A 16,351-nucleotide genomic window follows, 5' to 3' on the forward strand; every position below is an offset into this window, starting at 1 on the left:
GTTTTTTCATTTGGAAAACAAGCTTCATAGTATTTTCTGTCTGATAAGAGTAAGGGCATTGTCGGAAAATATGTATCTGCTTATGTACTCTAAAAAGGCAAACAGACAAAACAAAGCAAATTATCATGATTATTTCTGTACTCCTTGTGGGGGGCACAGCAACATAGCGGTTTAGATTCTGCCCAGTTCTTCCCCCGAATGCCTTGAAGACCAAAAGAATTAATACGTCAGGTTTGTTTGTTTTATTCTCTTTATTTTATACTGTTTTGTTAGAAGTAGAGAAATAGCTGAAAGATCCATATTTCTCATTTCAATGTATAACAAGTAGAACTGCTCTAAGTCTGGGAATATGTCAGCCAAGTTTTGAATCTCAAAATGCTTATGTCTCTCTCTCACTCTTGTCTCTGTGTGTGTGTGTGTGTGTGTGTGTGTGTGTGTGTGTGTGTGTGTTGGGCTTCTCCAAGATGTGGAGGTTGTCTCTTGTCTCTGTGTGTGTGTGTGTGTGTGTGTGTGTGTGTGTGTGTGTGTGTGTGTGTGTGTTGGGCTTCTCCAAGATGTGGAGGTTGTCTCTTGTCTCTGGGTGGGTGTGGGTGGGTGGGTGGGTGTGTGTGTGTGGGTGTGTGTGTGTGTGTGTGTGTTGGGCTTCTCCAAGATGTGGAGGTTTGGAATGAAAATGGTGATTGACCTTTAATGAGAGAGCTGAGAGAACTGCTTCTGTCTATTATATGGCAGTGAGCTGGATTTTAAATGTTTGATTAAGTTATTAGAGTGTTTTGCTTTGGCATAAAGTACTATAAATTTACGATTGCTGGCCAAAGCAGTTAGTCAGTGGAGAAGAACAAATTGTTTTGAGAGGTGCTTCAAAACCTGGATTTTATTCTCTTGGAAAGACAGGGTTTTAAATAAATCATGTAATACAAATGAGAATTTCCACAATTAAGGTTCAAACCAGGAAGATCCCTAGTAGCTTTGGAGAGGTAAAATGAAGAACAGTATTCCAGGATGCCTTCATTTTCATTTCTTTTCTCTTTAAATTGATGTTTTGAGTGTGCTTTGTTTTTAGGGACCCAGAGAACAAACAGCACAAAACGAGCATATATTAAATATATGTTGTGAAAACATTTTTTCTCTGAGTACGAGACTTAAAAAAAAGTATCCAGGACATCTTTGCTTAGAGTGCTTCCCATGTTAGAGGCCCCTGTCAGCTGCACCCATGTCATGACTCAGAGAATTTCTGTCTGGCAGTCCTCACTCCCTGTCACCCATTAATGTCACTCCCTGACAGCTTTTGTGTTTTCAGAGCATGTCCTCTTATTTCTGTCATTTAGGAAATCTCTCTCAAATGGCAACTCCCCTCTCTTGGGGGCTCTTTCTGGCTCCTGGACTCAGACCTTCTCCCCACGATTCTTCTACCTATTTCCTCAAAGTCCCCAGCCTCCCCTCAGTGCTGCTAGGCTTCTCCCAGGAGCGCCTAAGTAAATAAAATGTGATTAAATGTATGTGATTGGTTCTTGTACTGCTTTATTTGTTTGATATAGGCACACACTAGAGAACTTTCTACCGTACATTGTACAAATATACCATTTATAATTGATTAAGTAGGGCAATTGTGGTCATTTCTAGAAAAGTATGCCATCAAGCCCTCTGTTGGGAACCTGGGCACGTACTCTGATGTTGTTTCTATGAGATCACATGAAAAAAGTTAGGACTGCAGCTCTTTGTAGAATATTGTGAAGTGCTACCCAAATTGTACTACTAAAACACTGATTTTCGTTGAAGATTAGCTCAGTAATTAAGAGCACATGCTGTGTCCTCAGGCTACCTTCCTGGGAATCTCAGGTTCTCCACTGGCCAGCAGTGTAGCCTTAGGCAAGTGCCTTAATCTCTCATCTATACAAAGGGGTAGTAGAATTACCTACCCAGAATTGTTGAGAGGATCGAATGAAATAATACATGTTTTGTGTCTAGCAAAGCCCCTGACACAAAACAAAGTAAGTGGTTAATACATATTAACTATTAATTATATCATCATCATGATAAGAGATAAGTGACAATTTAATATATATAAAAAAAAAAATGTCTTCCAAAAATGGACGCAGGGGTGCCTGGGTGGCTCAGTCATTAAGCGTCTGCCTTTGGCTCAGGTCATCATCCCAGGGTCTGGGATAGAGCCGGATATCAGACTCCCAGCTCGGCGGGAAGCCTGCTTCTTCCTCTCCCACTTCCCCTGCTTGTGTTCCCTCTCTCACTGTCTCTCTCTCTGTCAAATAAATAAATAAAATCTTAAAAAAAAATGGAAGCAGATCTAAATGCAAGGATTAACTATTCAGCTATTCCCTCACTCCTGAATGCTCAAGTATATGTTGAAGCCTATCCAAAGTTGGCCGCCCTGATCATGCGCACAGCAACCTTCACCTCCCCAGTGGTTTCCATGCTGCCATTCACCCGTGATGTTGTAAACCTGATATTGCTCAGGAGCCACCCTTTTACCTGCTGGTCCCCACTTCCCATAGGATGAGGGCTATAGTGACAGGACTGAAGGATGGAGGTCCCACAGGTGTGGCAAGTTCAGGTAAATTCCCTGCCACTCCTCCAGCCTTAGTCTATATCTCATGGAAGCATCCCCTGGGCTTAGAATGTTGGAATGCCTCTTCCCACATCCCCATTGTAAGATGTCAGAGAGATTGCAGGTCTGGATCTTAGCAAAAACTGAAGATGCATCTTGAGTCTTTGAGCATCCTGAGACCCAGCATTACTACCTCTCTACATTGTGACAGTGTGAGAAAAGACACTGAGGATAACAGACTGGCATTAGTGATTTTGGTCCTAGCCTTGCCCTTAGCATAGTGAATGTACTAACGTTTACTGAACACCTACTTAGACACAGTGCTTGGTACTCTGCAGATACTGTCTGACTGCATTCTCTGAGCCATCCCACAAGGCAGAGGTTATTGTCAGCATTTTACAGATGAGGTCATTGAGTCTCAGGGAAGGTGAATCACTTGTTTTCAGTCCCACGAAGAAGAGACTGGAGCCTGCGAACTAAACTTAGACCAAAGCCAAGTGTTCCAGGTCTCCATGGGCCGGCCTTTGGTTTTGTGTTGGGGGCCAAGTTGGTGGGGAGTGGTTGTAAGGCCACTTCCTTTCCACCCCAAGAGTGGGGAAGGGGCAGGGAGAAGACAAGGGCTGAGGAGGAGTCCCTCTTGCCTCCCAAAAGCATGTCCGAGTGGGAGATTGTCCACCACAGAGGCCCAACCATTCAGCTCCACTCTGTAGTCCTCCCCTACCCACTGAGAGTTCTCAGAGTTACCCAGTTCTGTACCTCAGGAGCTTCCACTGCTCAGTGGTGAGTGGTTAGTGGACATGATGGTGGGGAGTTCACATCCACATCACTATTCCTAGGGCCCAGCAGGACTTGGAGGAGGAATGCAGAGCAATAAGGGAGACAGTGGGGGACCGCCTCAAAAACTATGGCCTCTCGTTTCTCCCCTTGTCTTCATCCCCATGGCTGCTGAACTCACCCATGGCATTATCATCTCTTGCTTGAAGGACCACAAATCTCTCTTACCCACCTGCTTCCACTCTGGCCCCAGGGGAAAATGTTCTTCACTCTAGATCAAGCCAGAGTGAGCCTCTCAAATACAGATAGTGCTCAAAATCCTTCCGAGGCTTCCTTTGGCTCTTAAAATCTACTTCAGCCCCTCATCATGGCAGACCTCCCTCATCCCCTCCTCAGCTAGTAACTGTCATTCATCCTTCACCAATCAGCCGTAGGGTCACCTGCTCAGGGAAGCCTTCTGTGCCCCTCCAGCCTGTTCAGTGCCTCTCTCACACATTCTTACACTCCTCTGACCCTGTGATCGTCTCAGTATTTATACATTCCTTAGTGATACCCAATGGATGTTGGTCTCCCTCATGAGACAGTAAACCCCCTGAGACAAAAACCATATGTCAGTGCTCAGCACAGGAGCTCTGGCCCCTAACGTTGTGCCTGCCCAGAACCTGCCCTTGTTAACATTTGTCATGTGAGTGAGCAGTGTCACTGGTGATTCTTGTGCTTTGGAAACCCAGGCAGAACACTCACAGAGATGTAGCCACACTGAGGGTCCTGTGGTTACCCCACATCGCTTCCCTTCCAACTCCATGTAGATAGGTCTGCTGGGCTCTCCTCCACCGTGCCCACAATGGGAATGACAAGCAGAACTTCTTCCTTCAGGGTACCTGCCCGTTACACTCTTTACCTCGTGAGGCCCTACACTTATGCCCGTGAGGAACCCATTTGTGGAACACCCCTTCTAGAACTGCCTTCACCTCTCCCCTGGCAGTGACAGGAGACCTAGCACATAGTAGGTGGCGTTCTTTGGGGACGTTGTTGAATGCTCAGCCGCATGTTACTTTGAACTTCCTTCTTCATAGCAAATATTTTTTATTGAGATATAATTTATATAAAAGAAAATATATACATTTTGAGCATTATGTAATTACTTGTTGGAATATGCATTTTATTTAAAAACTGGGTAATCCATTTGGAGCCGGGTCAAGTAATTATAGTAGGCCGGTAGGTTGAGCCATGTCCTCTCCTAGTAATTTTCTATACACCATTTGATCTCTGTAGTGATGTCCTGTTATGGGTCTGACATTCATTCATTATTTAGTCCTTACCGTAACCCTTAGGGAGTACTTGTTGTTAGCCTCCCATTTCCCAGTAAGGAAATGGGTCCAGAGAGGTTAAATGATTTGACACCGAAGTCTCAATGCTGTGAGAAGTGGAGGCAAGATTTGAAAGCAGCTCTCCTTGCCTCCATAGCAGATGACGTTGTCATTGCCTGATCCTGTGAATCTTCTTAAAACCTACGTGGTGAGGACAAGATGAGGTTACAAATCAAAAGCCTGCTTGTTCTGCGTGCCTTGTAAACAGGCTCTGAAGCTGGCACCAAAGGTGGGGGGCTCCTCTCTCAGGCCTCGCCGTTCTCTCCTCCCTTCCCTCCCAGATCCCAGCAGATGGTCTGGGAGACCTGAACACGCCTCACTACAGAAACAGATCTCTGAGTCAGCCCTTAGAAAAAAGAAATCTCTTTGCTGGTTTTATTTTTCTTGGTTGATTTATTTGACAAGGACCCATTTTGTACATCCATTTTGGAATTTCAAAATCTTTTTTTTTTCTCCAAAGGTCTGTCTTAAAAAGCTGAAGAAAATAAAAGAGAGGCCATGTTTGCTACTCCCTGTGTGATGCTTTCTAAACCAGGGCTCTGCCTTTTTATTTTCTGACCCTGAGATCACACAGGTTGCGGGATAGGGGCTGAGCAGAGCTAAATCCCAGCAGGTAGGAGTCCGATTTTCACTAATCCCTAAAGACACATCTCTATCACTGTTGTTTGACTTGTCAGGACACCTACATTGCTAAACCCCACGGAGGAAAAACACATGAATTATTCACTTTCTAACAGAGCTTCTCTGGCGAGATTAGGTGTTACAACCAGCCAGCAAAAGGAAATGTTCCCAGCTCTGGCTGGCTGCAGATACAATTACTGTTGGTCTTCTTTACCTGGAGGTAAAGGTCCATGAAACCCCACTCTGAGGCCTTCAGCAGAGATTCTAGGCCGGTGTTACTGGGGTCCCAGCTTCAGCAACAGTCACTTACAGAGGAATCCCTCATCCTGGCACATGGCATGTCAGTTGCAATCAGAACAGGCACCAAGCTTCCCTGGGAACTTTCTCTACTTTAACATGTGTTTCAGCTGAGAGAAAAGCTTGGGTTGGGGGGGCAGTTGGTGAGGAAACCCAGGCTGAATTTATAGTTGCCTTTAATAACCCATGCAGCTAAATTTATTAGGTCACAGTGCCCCTTTGAACTGTGGCATGGAATTTTCCATGCATAGTCTGGTTTCTCCAGTGAGAAGCAGACCTTCCCATTCAGTTTTGTATCCTTATATGTTGTGTGAATGTCCATGCCTTGACCATTTTAGTTAAGAACAAGCTTTGATCAGGGATGGGCTGGGAGCATTTCACCATGGCCCTCCCTGCTTATATCTGATGACAGTGGCTGAAGCACTACACTCACCAAGTCAATTACCATGCATATACCAACTCTACATGAAAGGTCCAGATCTGCAGACATTCTTCCTCCTAAAGACACTTAAAGCAGGGTTCTGCATCAGTTTTTGCAAACTCTGCTTTCCTGCATGCTTTCTTGTTTTGCTAAGAATAAGTTATGGCATCACTTTGTCAGTTTCCTTAGCCCCCTCATAACTGAACCAAGAAGTTCAGGGTGAAGATGTTCTCTGAGTAGCTTCCAAATCTCAAGGCCTACAAAGCAGGGAATTAATTTGCTTAGATCCTGGAATATCTTCTTCTTTTTTTTTTTTTTTTTCATCACAATCCCAAGAAGTAGAGTTTGGTTAAATGGCACCTGAGATCAACTCAAATGAGCAAATTGATTTTGGTCACTTACTGTGTGCAAAATCCCTTGCTAACAATGATGGGAGATAGAAAGAGTTCAAGATACAGTGGCGTTTCTTGACTTCTGAGTGATGATTTGCCTTCCAAGTGTGCCAAGGTGTGAGAGACATAACATTTTCATTTTTATGAATTTTTTGTCATGTGTATTAGATAAATAGCTGTTCAAAGGCATGGCCTTGTTAGTAATTTTGCTACACATGAGAGTAAAGCAGGCATATAAGGAAAATAAAGAAGGTGAGTTAATTTACAGAACTATATTAAATAATAATATAGATGATACCTAAAAGTGATAGCAAGATAGTTTATGAATGATTAGAATATCAAAAGCCACTATCCTAAATGTACTTAAACTCAGGTAAAGCAGGGACACTTCCTTTTGTTCACCCCCAAGGAAGCAAGTTAGTTTATTATTCAGGGAGGTAAGCCAAGGGCCTTTGAGTATGTGACAATACCTGGTCATTAGCTTGCATGGCTCACTGCACAGCCAAGCCATGATGGACTTTTAATGAAATTGCTCTCACACACGTCCTTGTGTACGTCCCATCTTCTACACAACAGTAACATTGAGATGTAGACCACTCCCTGCAATCTTGACTATCTAGATGTGGAGGAGAAACGGTGGAGAGAAATGAGCTTCCCATTAAATCTTGCACATCCCACTCCACACATTAGCATTGGAAGAGGGTTGCTGGGGACATGGCGAAAGGGGATCACAGCCCTGCAAGCTAGATGGTCCAAGGTCAGAGGAGGGACAGAGGGGAAAGGATGTCATGAGGCGTGGGGACTGCTGGTCTGATGCGCCACGGCTAGTGACAGCCCATCCCCTGCAACAGAAGCAGTGAATAAACCCCACCACACAGCCCTCTGAGGAGCCTTAAACCCATTCAGATGCGTAATACTGTTGAGCGCATTGAATAGACTAACATCATCTTGGCATCTCTGCGGTGACTAATTTGTGGGCTCTCTGATTTTGTTCTGAGTTAAGTGGTCTTTATGTTCCCATTCTGGCACTGCTGAACAGTGATATATTGTGTCCACGATCCCGCCTGGTTTATTGGCGCTCACATAATGACAGCCTGTTGAATGGGAAGAAGTAGTGCGTAAACAAAACAGCCCAAGCCGGAGGGGCAGCACTCATTTTCTGAGCCGTATTTGTTCTGAGTGAGGCATGAGATTTTCTTCTGTATAAGCCGGGATTTTGAAACTTGATGTGTACATAAGTTTACCTGCACACTTGGAGTTCCAAAAGAGCTCAAGTTTGATTACACGGGGCAATCAGCAATTAGCATAAAGTCCCCTTTGCCTGATAGAAAAAGTGAATTCTGAAGCCCTGCCTCCTGGCCAGTGATGGAAGGGGCGGGGTGGGCGGGGGGGGGGGGAGCCCCTCTAGGTTTGGGATCTCAGGAGTCAACACAAGATACCCCACGCTAAGGGAAAACCTGAGAGCATGTCATGGCAAAGCCCTTTGTCCTGAGAAGACAGATCAGTTGATTAATACAAAGAGCCAGAGCTGGAAGTGGAGGCCACGTGTAGGGTCACACACTGGAAGGGTCTGGTGTGGAAGACGGGCCGTTGTGGGTGGTGGGACTGAGGCGGATGCAGTCTGTCTGTCTTGCAGGGCACTGTTTCTCATTGTTGACATGTGTGTACTGTGCTCTGTCGGGGAGCAGTTGGTTTGAAGAACCATTTTAAAGTGGACATGTGGCAGGACCATATTTCTCTCACCAATTCCGCATTTTTTTTATTGTTGTTACTGACTTGTTGAAATTGAAATTAGCAGGTACTACAGATTCATGGTACAAAACTATTAAGGATTAGAAGTGAACAGAAGGAAGTGTTCCTGGTTTATCTGATTCCTGGTTCCCCTTCCTAAATATAGCTGTTGTCTTGTTTCTTTTGTATGCTTCCAGAAATTATTCTTATACAAACTTATAAAACTGTGTATGTATGTATATACATATGTACGCATGTATATATGTGTGATTTCATACACCAATCAGAGCTCTATCCATAGATGGAGAAGATAATTATTTATTGGGTGTGGTTGAAGGAAGCCAAAAAGTCCAATAGCCAAAAAACACATGCCCATGACCTACCATGGATCCAATATTTTTTTTTAACTATTTGAAAATTATTCTTTAGATTTTAAAAAATTGTTAAGACTATTTAGAGCAGTTTTAGGGGAAGGTACAGAGATGTGCCATACACCTCCTTCCCCCATATACCCACAGCCTCTCCTATTGTCAACATTTCCCACCAGAGTGGGACATTTGTGACAATTGATGAACCTACCTTGACACATTGAAATCACCCAGAGTCCATAGTTTACCCTTCATTCTTTATATTGTACATTCTGTGGGCTTAGGATTTAGATTTTTTTTTAAACCTCCTAATTAACACCTCTCTTGCATTTGACTAGGATCATCTGCCAGTTTGCCAGTTTGCAAGTGGGTTTTAGTATCTTATCTCTGCCTGTGGGGGCCTCATGTGGGCACTGGCCACACTGGGCACTGTGGTATGCAGAGCAGTGTGGGGTCCCAAGGACCAGCAGGGGCCAAATGGGAAAGCCATGAGTGCAGTGGGACCAGAGGGGGAGAGGGAGGCCATGTCTGAGGAGGGGAGCCAGGAGACACACTACTGGAGAATTGGGGGCCAGGACAAGAGCCCCAGACTCACTCGCATTGGCTACCTGGTGCATGGGCGAGTGGGTTGTAGTAAAGAGACAGCATGGAGAAGAGATCACAGTCTCCATGCTTGTCTCTGCATCTGTCTCCACACACACAGAGACATTGAGTCTCTGCAACTAGAGGCTTCTTGACAACTCGGGGTCTCAAAAGATCTCCGAGAGCAACAGAGGAAGAGGCACTCAGTGAACGCTCACCTATAATCGTGTGCCTTTGTTGACAGATGCCTGTCTTTGTACTTAGGGTGATAAACTGCTTCTGTGATTTCATCTTTTGAATTTCCATGTTGCCTTTCCTTGGGATAGGAATAGGCATCCCAGAAAGTGTCACCACTTGCTTGTAGCTGAGGCTGAGTAAGATGAGAAGCCCTCCCCCAGGCAGGATCTGGAATCCATTCCTCCGAAGGTGGGGCAAGCCCCTTGCTGCATGCTGCAGCCAGCCCACCCTTGCCTTTCCTGGGCAACACAGGATGTCCCGGCCACACAGGCTAGACACACAGCTGGAGAGCCGTGGTCAGTTAAGGCATAGATGAGGTGAGAGGAGAACTGTGCACCTGACCAAAATCCCAGTTCTGCCACTTACTAGTGGTGTGATGAGTCCTAGAGTAAGTCACTTAAGTTCTCTAAGCCTTGGTTTTATCATCTGTAAAATGAGATAAAATAAATAATGGTCTGGACCTTATAGGGTTGTTGAGAGGATTCAGTTAGTTAAAATCTACAAAACCCTTAGAACACTGAGCACTCAAAAAGGATTAGGTGTTGCTGCTATTACTCTGGAACCTTACTCTGCATCTGTTGTCAGCTGATGGCACTGTCTAAAATGAAGGTGGGTCAGTCCGGTCCTACGGCCTTTCTCTTCCTTTTGGCCATAAACCACTGCCAGGCAGGGCCTGAGGTTGACCCGATTCCTATCTGCCTCTGCCCTCCGGGAATGTGTCTTTCAGGCAGCCCTGGTGTGTTTGCTGATCTAATCAGGAGAGTGATTCAGGGCCCATTCCAATGTTTATGTTGGCTCTCTGACTAAGCTGGTCTGTCTTGAATCTTGAACTGTAAGACCGAGAAGACGGGCCAGATCTGGTTCAAGTACTCCGCAGGGTGGAACCTTCCGATCATTTGGAGTGATAAATAAATGTATCTGGGGAGGGTGGTTGGGTCGGTGGTAGCTTCATCCTGGTTTCATTACTTTGGGAACATCCTGTTGCCTGGAATGGTCGGTTGGGCCATCATTCTGCCTCTTGTCTTGGACACTGGGTTTCTAAGAACCATTGCTGGCATTAATTGGGCATTTACCAGTTATAAGCTTGTGTTAACCACTTCCATATGCATAATCTTGGGCAAGCCTGAGAACTACCGGATGAGTCAGCTTGATTGTTTTCCCCTTCGCCTAGATGAAAAAATAGAAGCTTAGAGATAGTAAATCACTTGCCTAGGTAACGGATGTAATAAGTACCAAACCAGAGCTTAGGCAGCCTATCTACAGAGCTCTTAACCCTCAGATGTTAATGTTCACACGAGCCACCTGGAGACACGGCTAACAGGCTGAGGCTGGTTTAGCAGATCCCAGGCATGGCCTAAGAGGCTGCATTTCTCACAAGCTCCCAGGTGATGCTCACCTGGTGCTCCCTAGATACTTTGAGTGACATGGCACCAAACCAGGAAGCCACACAGCCTTGGCCTGGCATGTTACCTATTTTGTTTGGGCCTAGCAGTTGACTTTACACACACCTCCCTGACAGCACTCATGGTGAAGACGATGTCACATGGAGCTCTCAGCAAGCAACACAATAAACCCTTAGAATCTTTGGGGTATGTACTTGATGAGGCAGTTGCTCTGCTCTTAAAGGGTCTAGGAATCCATCCTACTTGACTGAGTGAGGGCCTTTCTGTGCCCCTGGCTATGTCTGTTTTTCTAGTCTCCGCTGGGTTCCTGGATTTGGGACCCAGAGGAAACCACCGTGACCTTGATTTTTCACCCAAACCTCTTTCTCTTGTTGTGCTCCCCACCTCAGTTCATGGTCTCATTCAGCCTTTCATTCCCCCAGGCTCAAATCCTTTCAGGAATATGATTCCTTCCTTAACCCCAGCTTTCCTTTAGTTATCAAGTCCCAGACTGATTCAACCTGCATAGTATCTGTGACACCTCTGCCCTCCAAAATCTAGAGAAAGGGACAAGGTCCTGATCACCTCCTGATAAAAGAAGCCATTATTTATTTGATAGCCAATATGTGCATTATGTACTTCATTGAGCTCTTACCACTCTCCAGTAAAGACACTCTCAATTATTGCCCTGGGTCTGATGGTGTACACAAGAGTCAAGAGACTCGCTCACTCCAGGTCACCCAGAAGGTAAGTTTTGGCTCCAGCACTGAACCCAGAGAGTCCAACCCAACTCTCACTCCTAACCTTCTGCAATACTGCCTTTCTCCTTTCTATCCACCTCCACTCCAACTAGTGGGGTCCCAAGTTTGGTCACTTGTTCATTCACCAGCTACCGATTAGACCACTAAGATGTTCCAGCACTATGCGAGGTGCTGGTAATTACAATGGAGAATGAGATAGGTGTACTTCCTACCTGTGTGGAGCTTCATTTCAGTAATCACATCATTGCTGCTTGTTAGCCATGTGACTTTTATCAGGTCATTCAAGCCATATGAATCTGTATGGCCCATATAAACTTCAGTTTTCTCATCTGTAAATGGGGATCGTTAGAGTACCTACCCCACAGGGATGCTGCAGATATCAAATGAAGTCATATCTGTAGCACTTAGCACTGGCACATAGTAGATGGACCATATCTTACCTGAAATTGCATGTGAATGAAATTTAGATTCCTCCACGTGCCATTCCAGGACTTTCATCCCAAACACCCATGTGCCACCCAAGATGAATTATTCTGCCTCCCCAGGTAGGGCATGCTTTTTCCCGATTCCATTACCTAAGTCAAGTGCTATTTTCTTTTGCTGTTTATGATACCCTACTTCTTCTCCACTGTCAGACTCCTATCTACTCTTCAAAGCCCAACACAAATTCGCCTCCTCCTCTAAGCCTTCAATCTCACCTACAAGAACAGTGCTCTGTTCCATGATCGTCTCGTCCCCTGGCTCCCATGTAGCACTGAATCACGCTGCCTTGTGTGCCATGTGAGTACTTACTAGAAGCAGATGCTCTGCTAGGTGTTGAGGATGTGGTCAAGAGCAGAAGTGATAGTGTCCTTGACCTCACAGAGCTTGTATTGTGGCAGGGACCCCCAGAGATCCCAGGCTGTAGCAGCCAGGGCTACTAGCTCTTCGTGGAACCTGCAGAGTGTTTGTGGCATTCTGTCATGTTCTCCTGGCTCAGTGCTGCACAACTCAAGCATGCTCTCCAAACCCAACCATCCTACTCTGGGTCCCAAAGGCTTTGGACACAGAGTTGAGCCTTCGAATTGCCTAGTAACTGAGCTGTAGACTCCTGGGACCTGTACATAATTTGCTATATATTCTCCCCAGGAACACTGCCTTGCACTCAAGTGGGGAGTGTGTGAACTCCACAGTCATCATCTTTTAATAAGAAGAAACAAATAACTCCTTGTTTACAACCCAGCTTGCAGTCCCCACACCAATTTCTTATTCACACCCTTGGCTCACAAAAGAGCTTAAACAAAGTTTAGTTCCCCAAGGCTGGGGGAAGGGTGGAAAGTCTAATTTTTTTTAAGCTACTCAGGGTCTTGTCCAAACGAGTTGTCACCAAAAAATGAAAGCCAGATGTTTTTTTAGTGAGAAATAAATATGTGGCCAAGCTGTGGATTGAACCTGAGGTCCCCCTGGATAGTTTCCACGTGTGTCAGTAGCTGGACTCCCAGGTATCAGCAGCTCACATTCTTTCTCTTGTCTTTTATCTGAGGCGCAGCATGCACAGATGGCTAATGAGCAATTAACATTGCAGCCTCCTATCCCGCCATGGCAATACCCATCGGCTCATACCTCAGATTCAAACCAGTGCCGTGAGCCGCCAGGGGCTGCTGAGTTCAGGGTGAGAGGCAGAGACCCCTGTCTGGAAAAGTGGGGAGAGGACAAATCCAGGCTGAAAGTGCCGCCTCCAGCTTCTCAATGAGGGATCTGCTTTTGTTGGGAGCCCTTAAATCCTCACGGGGAACATACTTCTGATAAACATCGAGAAATTACAGATGGAATCAGGGCCTCGGAGCAAAGAGAGGCCCTTTGGGGTTTAACATTACAGCATATTCTTCCCCAAGTCTAATTCAATGGTGAGCTTTTCAGCCAAAGGAAGTGTTTTCGGTAATTGGCCGAATCTCCGTAGGAAGACTGCTGAGCTTGCTACTGCTTCTATCAGAGCATTTCTCATCTCTTGGATTTTTCTCACACTTTTCAAGTTCTAGATACAATCATTTGTGCCCTGGTCTTTGAAACATGTCATGCTGGTATTAGAACTTCCTTGGAGGGCAGAATAAAGGTGAGAGAGGGGAAAAGCGATAGCATGGAGCTCAGAGGGTCAGTAGGGCCCAGAGCAGCGATAAACCCCTGGGGAAAAGGCAAGCAGTACCAAACCTGGAGATTGTGGGTAAGGGAATTAGAGGGTTTGGCAGGCAGGTGATCCAAATTAGGAATGGCTGACCCCAGACTGAGTGCATGGCGCATAGGTAGAGCAGGCCAGGGTGAGGCAAGGGTTCAGGCCGACCATGGAGACACTGGGGGAAGAAGCCCAACCGAGGGACTGGATCACGGGCACTGAGCCAGGGTCTCTAGGGAAGGAGGCTGAAGGCAAGGCAGAGCTCTAGCTTTGAGGAACCTCTCTGAGGTTTCCTCCTGCACAAACCGAAGATAAAGTAGTTCATAGCTCATGTGGTTATTTTGAGGGTAAAATAGACTAATCATTGTCAAGTGTTTAAAAGGGTAGCATTCAATAAATATTATTATTTTATGACAGGGTTTTAAACAGGAGGGAGCAAGAAAAGACACAGTTCCTAAAATACGACTTTAATTCTGAGAAAGATGTTTTTTAAACTAGGTTAGCTTGGCCTTTGAAATTACCATTCATTTACTCATATACTCATATGAGCTTTCCTTCTTTATTCAAGAAATCCTTATTGAGCCCCTTTGATGTAGAAGGCATTCCTCTAGTCCCAGGGACACAGTGACAATCTAGAGCAGGCTTTGTCAAAATGCGGCCCATGGGCCAAATCCGGTGCACTCCCTGTTTTTGTAAATAAAGTTTTATAGGAACACAGCCATGCCCAGTCATGTATGTATTGTTTATGGCTGCTTTCATGCTACATTGGCAGAACTGAGTGGTTGTGACAGATAGCCTACAGCCTGCAAAGCCTAAAGTAATTACCACCTGGCTTTTACAGAGAACATTTACCGACCCTGGTGTGGAGACACCTTTCAGTACAGTACTCACTCTGTAATGAAAGAAGCCAGTCAATAGGAAATTTCAGTATAGTGAAAAAATTTCAGAAGCCCATAGGGGTAGAGAGAAAGATTGGACAGGGCTTCCTAGAAGAGATGTCCTCTCAGTAGAGACCTGGAGGCTGAATAGGAGTTAATGAAGTAGAGGAGAAAGGAAAAGAATTCCAGATAGAGGGAACAACATTTGCCAAGGCCCAGAGGTGAGAGAGAGCAATGTATGTTCAGGAGCTAAATGAAGTTCATCACAGCTAGAGGGACAAAGGACAGGTGACACCAAGCTTCCCAAGCAGAATGAAGACGTTTTAATGTTTTCTGTGGGCAGTGGGGATGTATTGAGGGATTTTCAGCAGGGGAACGATATAATTAGGTCCATATTATAGGGAAATCAGTTCACCTGGAATAGGTAGACTCACTTTAAGAGTTGAGTAGGAGCGTGAGGAGCAAGACTGGAAGCAAGAAGGCTGGCAGGGAGAGCCTATTTCAGTAATGCAAGGGGAGACCATGGTAGTCTGAAGTAGGAAAGAGGCAGTGGAGGTGGAGAAAAGAATGGTTTGGAGACTATTTAATAGGCAAAACTCACAGCACACAGTGACTTGTGGCATATGGGGAGTGTCAAGTGACAAGGAGTGAAGCATGAGAGAGGATCACTCCCTGAGATGGGGACCACGTGGGTAGGGGCAAGTTTAGGGTGGAGGGAGATGACAGTATCCACATCAGTCATGCCAATGGGATGCCCATGAGGAGATGTCCAGTTGGATTCAGAGCAGGTCATGTCATTCATTCCACTGCTTTAAGACTGGAGGTGAAGGTGTTAGCTATTTAGATATCTGAAGCAAGCGTTTTCTAGGAGGAGGAGAACAAGGAGAAGGCCTGAGGAAGGGAGCGTCCTGATGTGTCCCAGGAGAAGCAGGGAGACAATGTGGCTGGCACAGTGTGAGACTGCAGGAGAGTGGAAGGAGCTGAAGTTTGAGAGGCAAAGGAGGAGGGAGGTGGACAAGTCACGTAGAGACGTGGGGCCCATTGCAAGAATATCAGCTTTAACTGAGTGAGATGAGGGCCATTGGAGGATCCTCAGCAAAGGAATGACTTGATATGGATTTTGAAAGGATTGTTCTAGCTACTAGAGGAGAAGAGGCGGTAGGTGCGCAATGGTGGAAGCAGGGGAACCAGACAGGAGACTACTGCAAATCTGAAGACAACTCTTCCTCCTCCATATTAGTCAATTTCCCTTTTATCTAAACAACCTCAAAACCTCAGTGTCTTATGGAAAATAAGTATTTCCCTTGCTTATGGGTCATAAGTTGGCTGGGTTTGGCTGATATCAGCTAGATTCAGTAGGCCTTGGATTCAGGCTGTAGACTGGGTTTAGGATCTGTCATGTGATTTCTTACTCTCCTTGGGCTTGTGACTACCAGAGGCATATTTTTCTCAAGGCAGGTGGAAGAAGAGATGAGATCAAGCCAAACCACAGAAGCACATTTAAAGCCCCTGCTCACATCACACCCATCAACCTTCTATTGGCCAAATCAAGGTACATGTCCAAGCCTGACACCAGCTGGGTGAGGAGATAGGCACTGCCCTCTTTCGTGGGAAATACCACAAGGACACATGGCCAAAGTCTTAGATATACGATTCTATCACAGAGAAGGAGGGAAGAATTAGAACAATAAACCCATCTACCATGTTTTCTCTCTATTCTAACTACCCTCGTCATCTTCGTATTTGTCTGCTGATTGTAACTCTGGTCCCCTTTGACTCCTACTTCCTCACATAATGGGCACCTCCATGTTCTCCCCCATCA

General features: G+C 45.5%; 1 protein-coding gene across 2 annotated transcripts in view; it reads left to right on the top strand.

Annotated features, from left to right (window-relative positions):
- The window catches only part of SLIT3 (slit guidance ligand 3), a 591,804-nt gene that overhangs the window by 66,577 nt on the left and 508,876 nt on the right, over positions 1 to 16,351 (top strand). The gene's annotated exons all lie outside the window — the stretch shown is intronic.

The sequence above is a fragment of the Eumetopias jubatus genome, unplaced genomic scaffold (assembly GCF_037043125.1).
Source record: "Eumetopias jubatus isolate StellerSeaLion01/CBP00866 unplaced genomic scaffold, mEumJub1_p1.0 scaffold_5, whole genome shotgun sequence".
NCBI classification, from domain to species: Eukaryota; Metazoa; Chordata; class Mammalia; order Carnivora; family Otariidae; genus Eumetopias; species Eumetopias jubatus.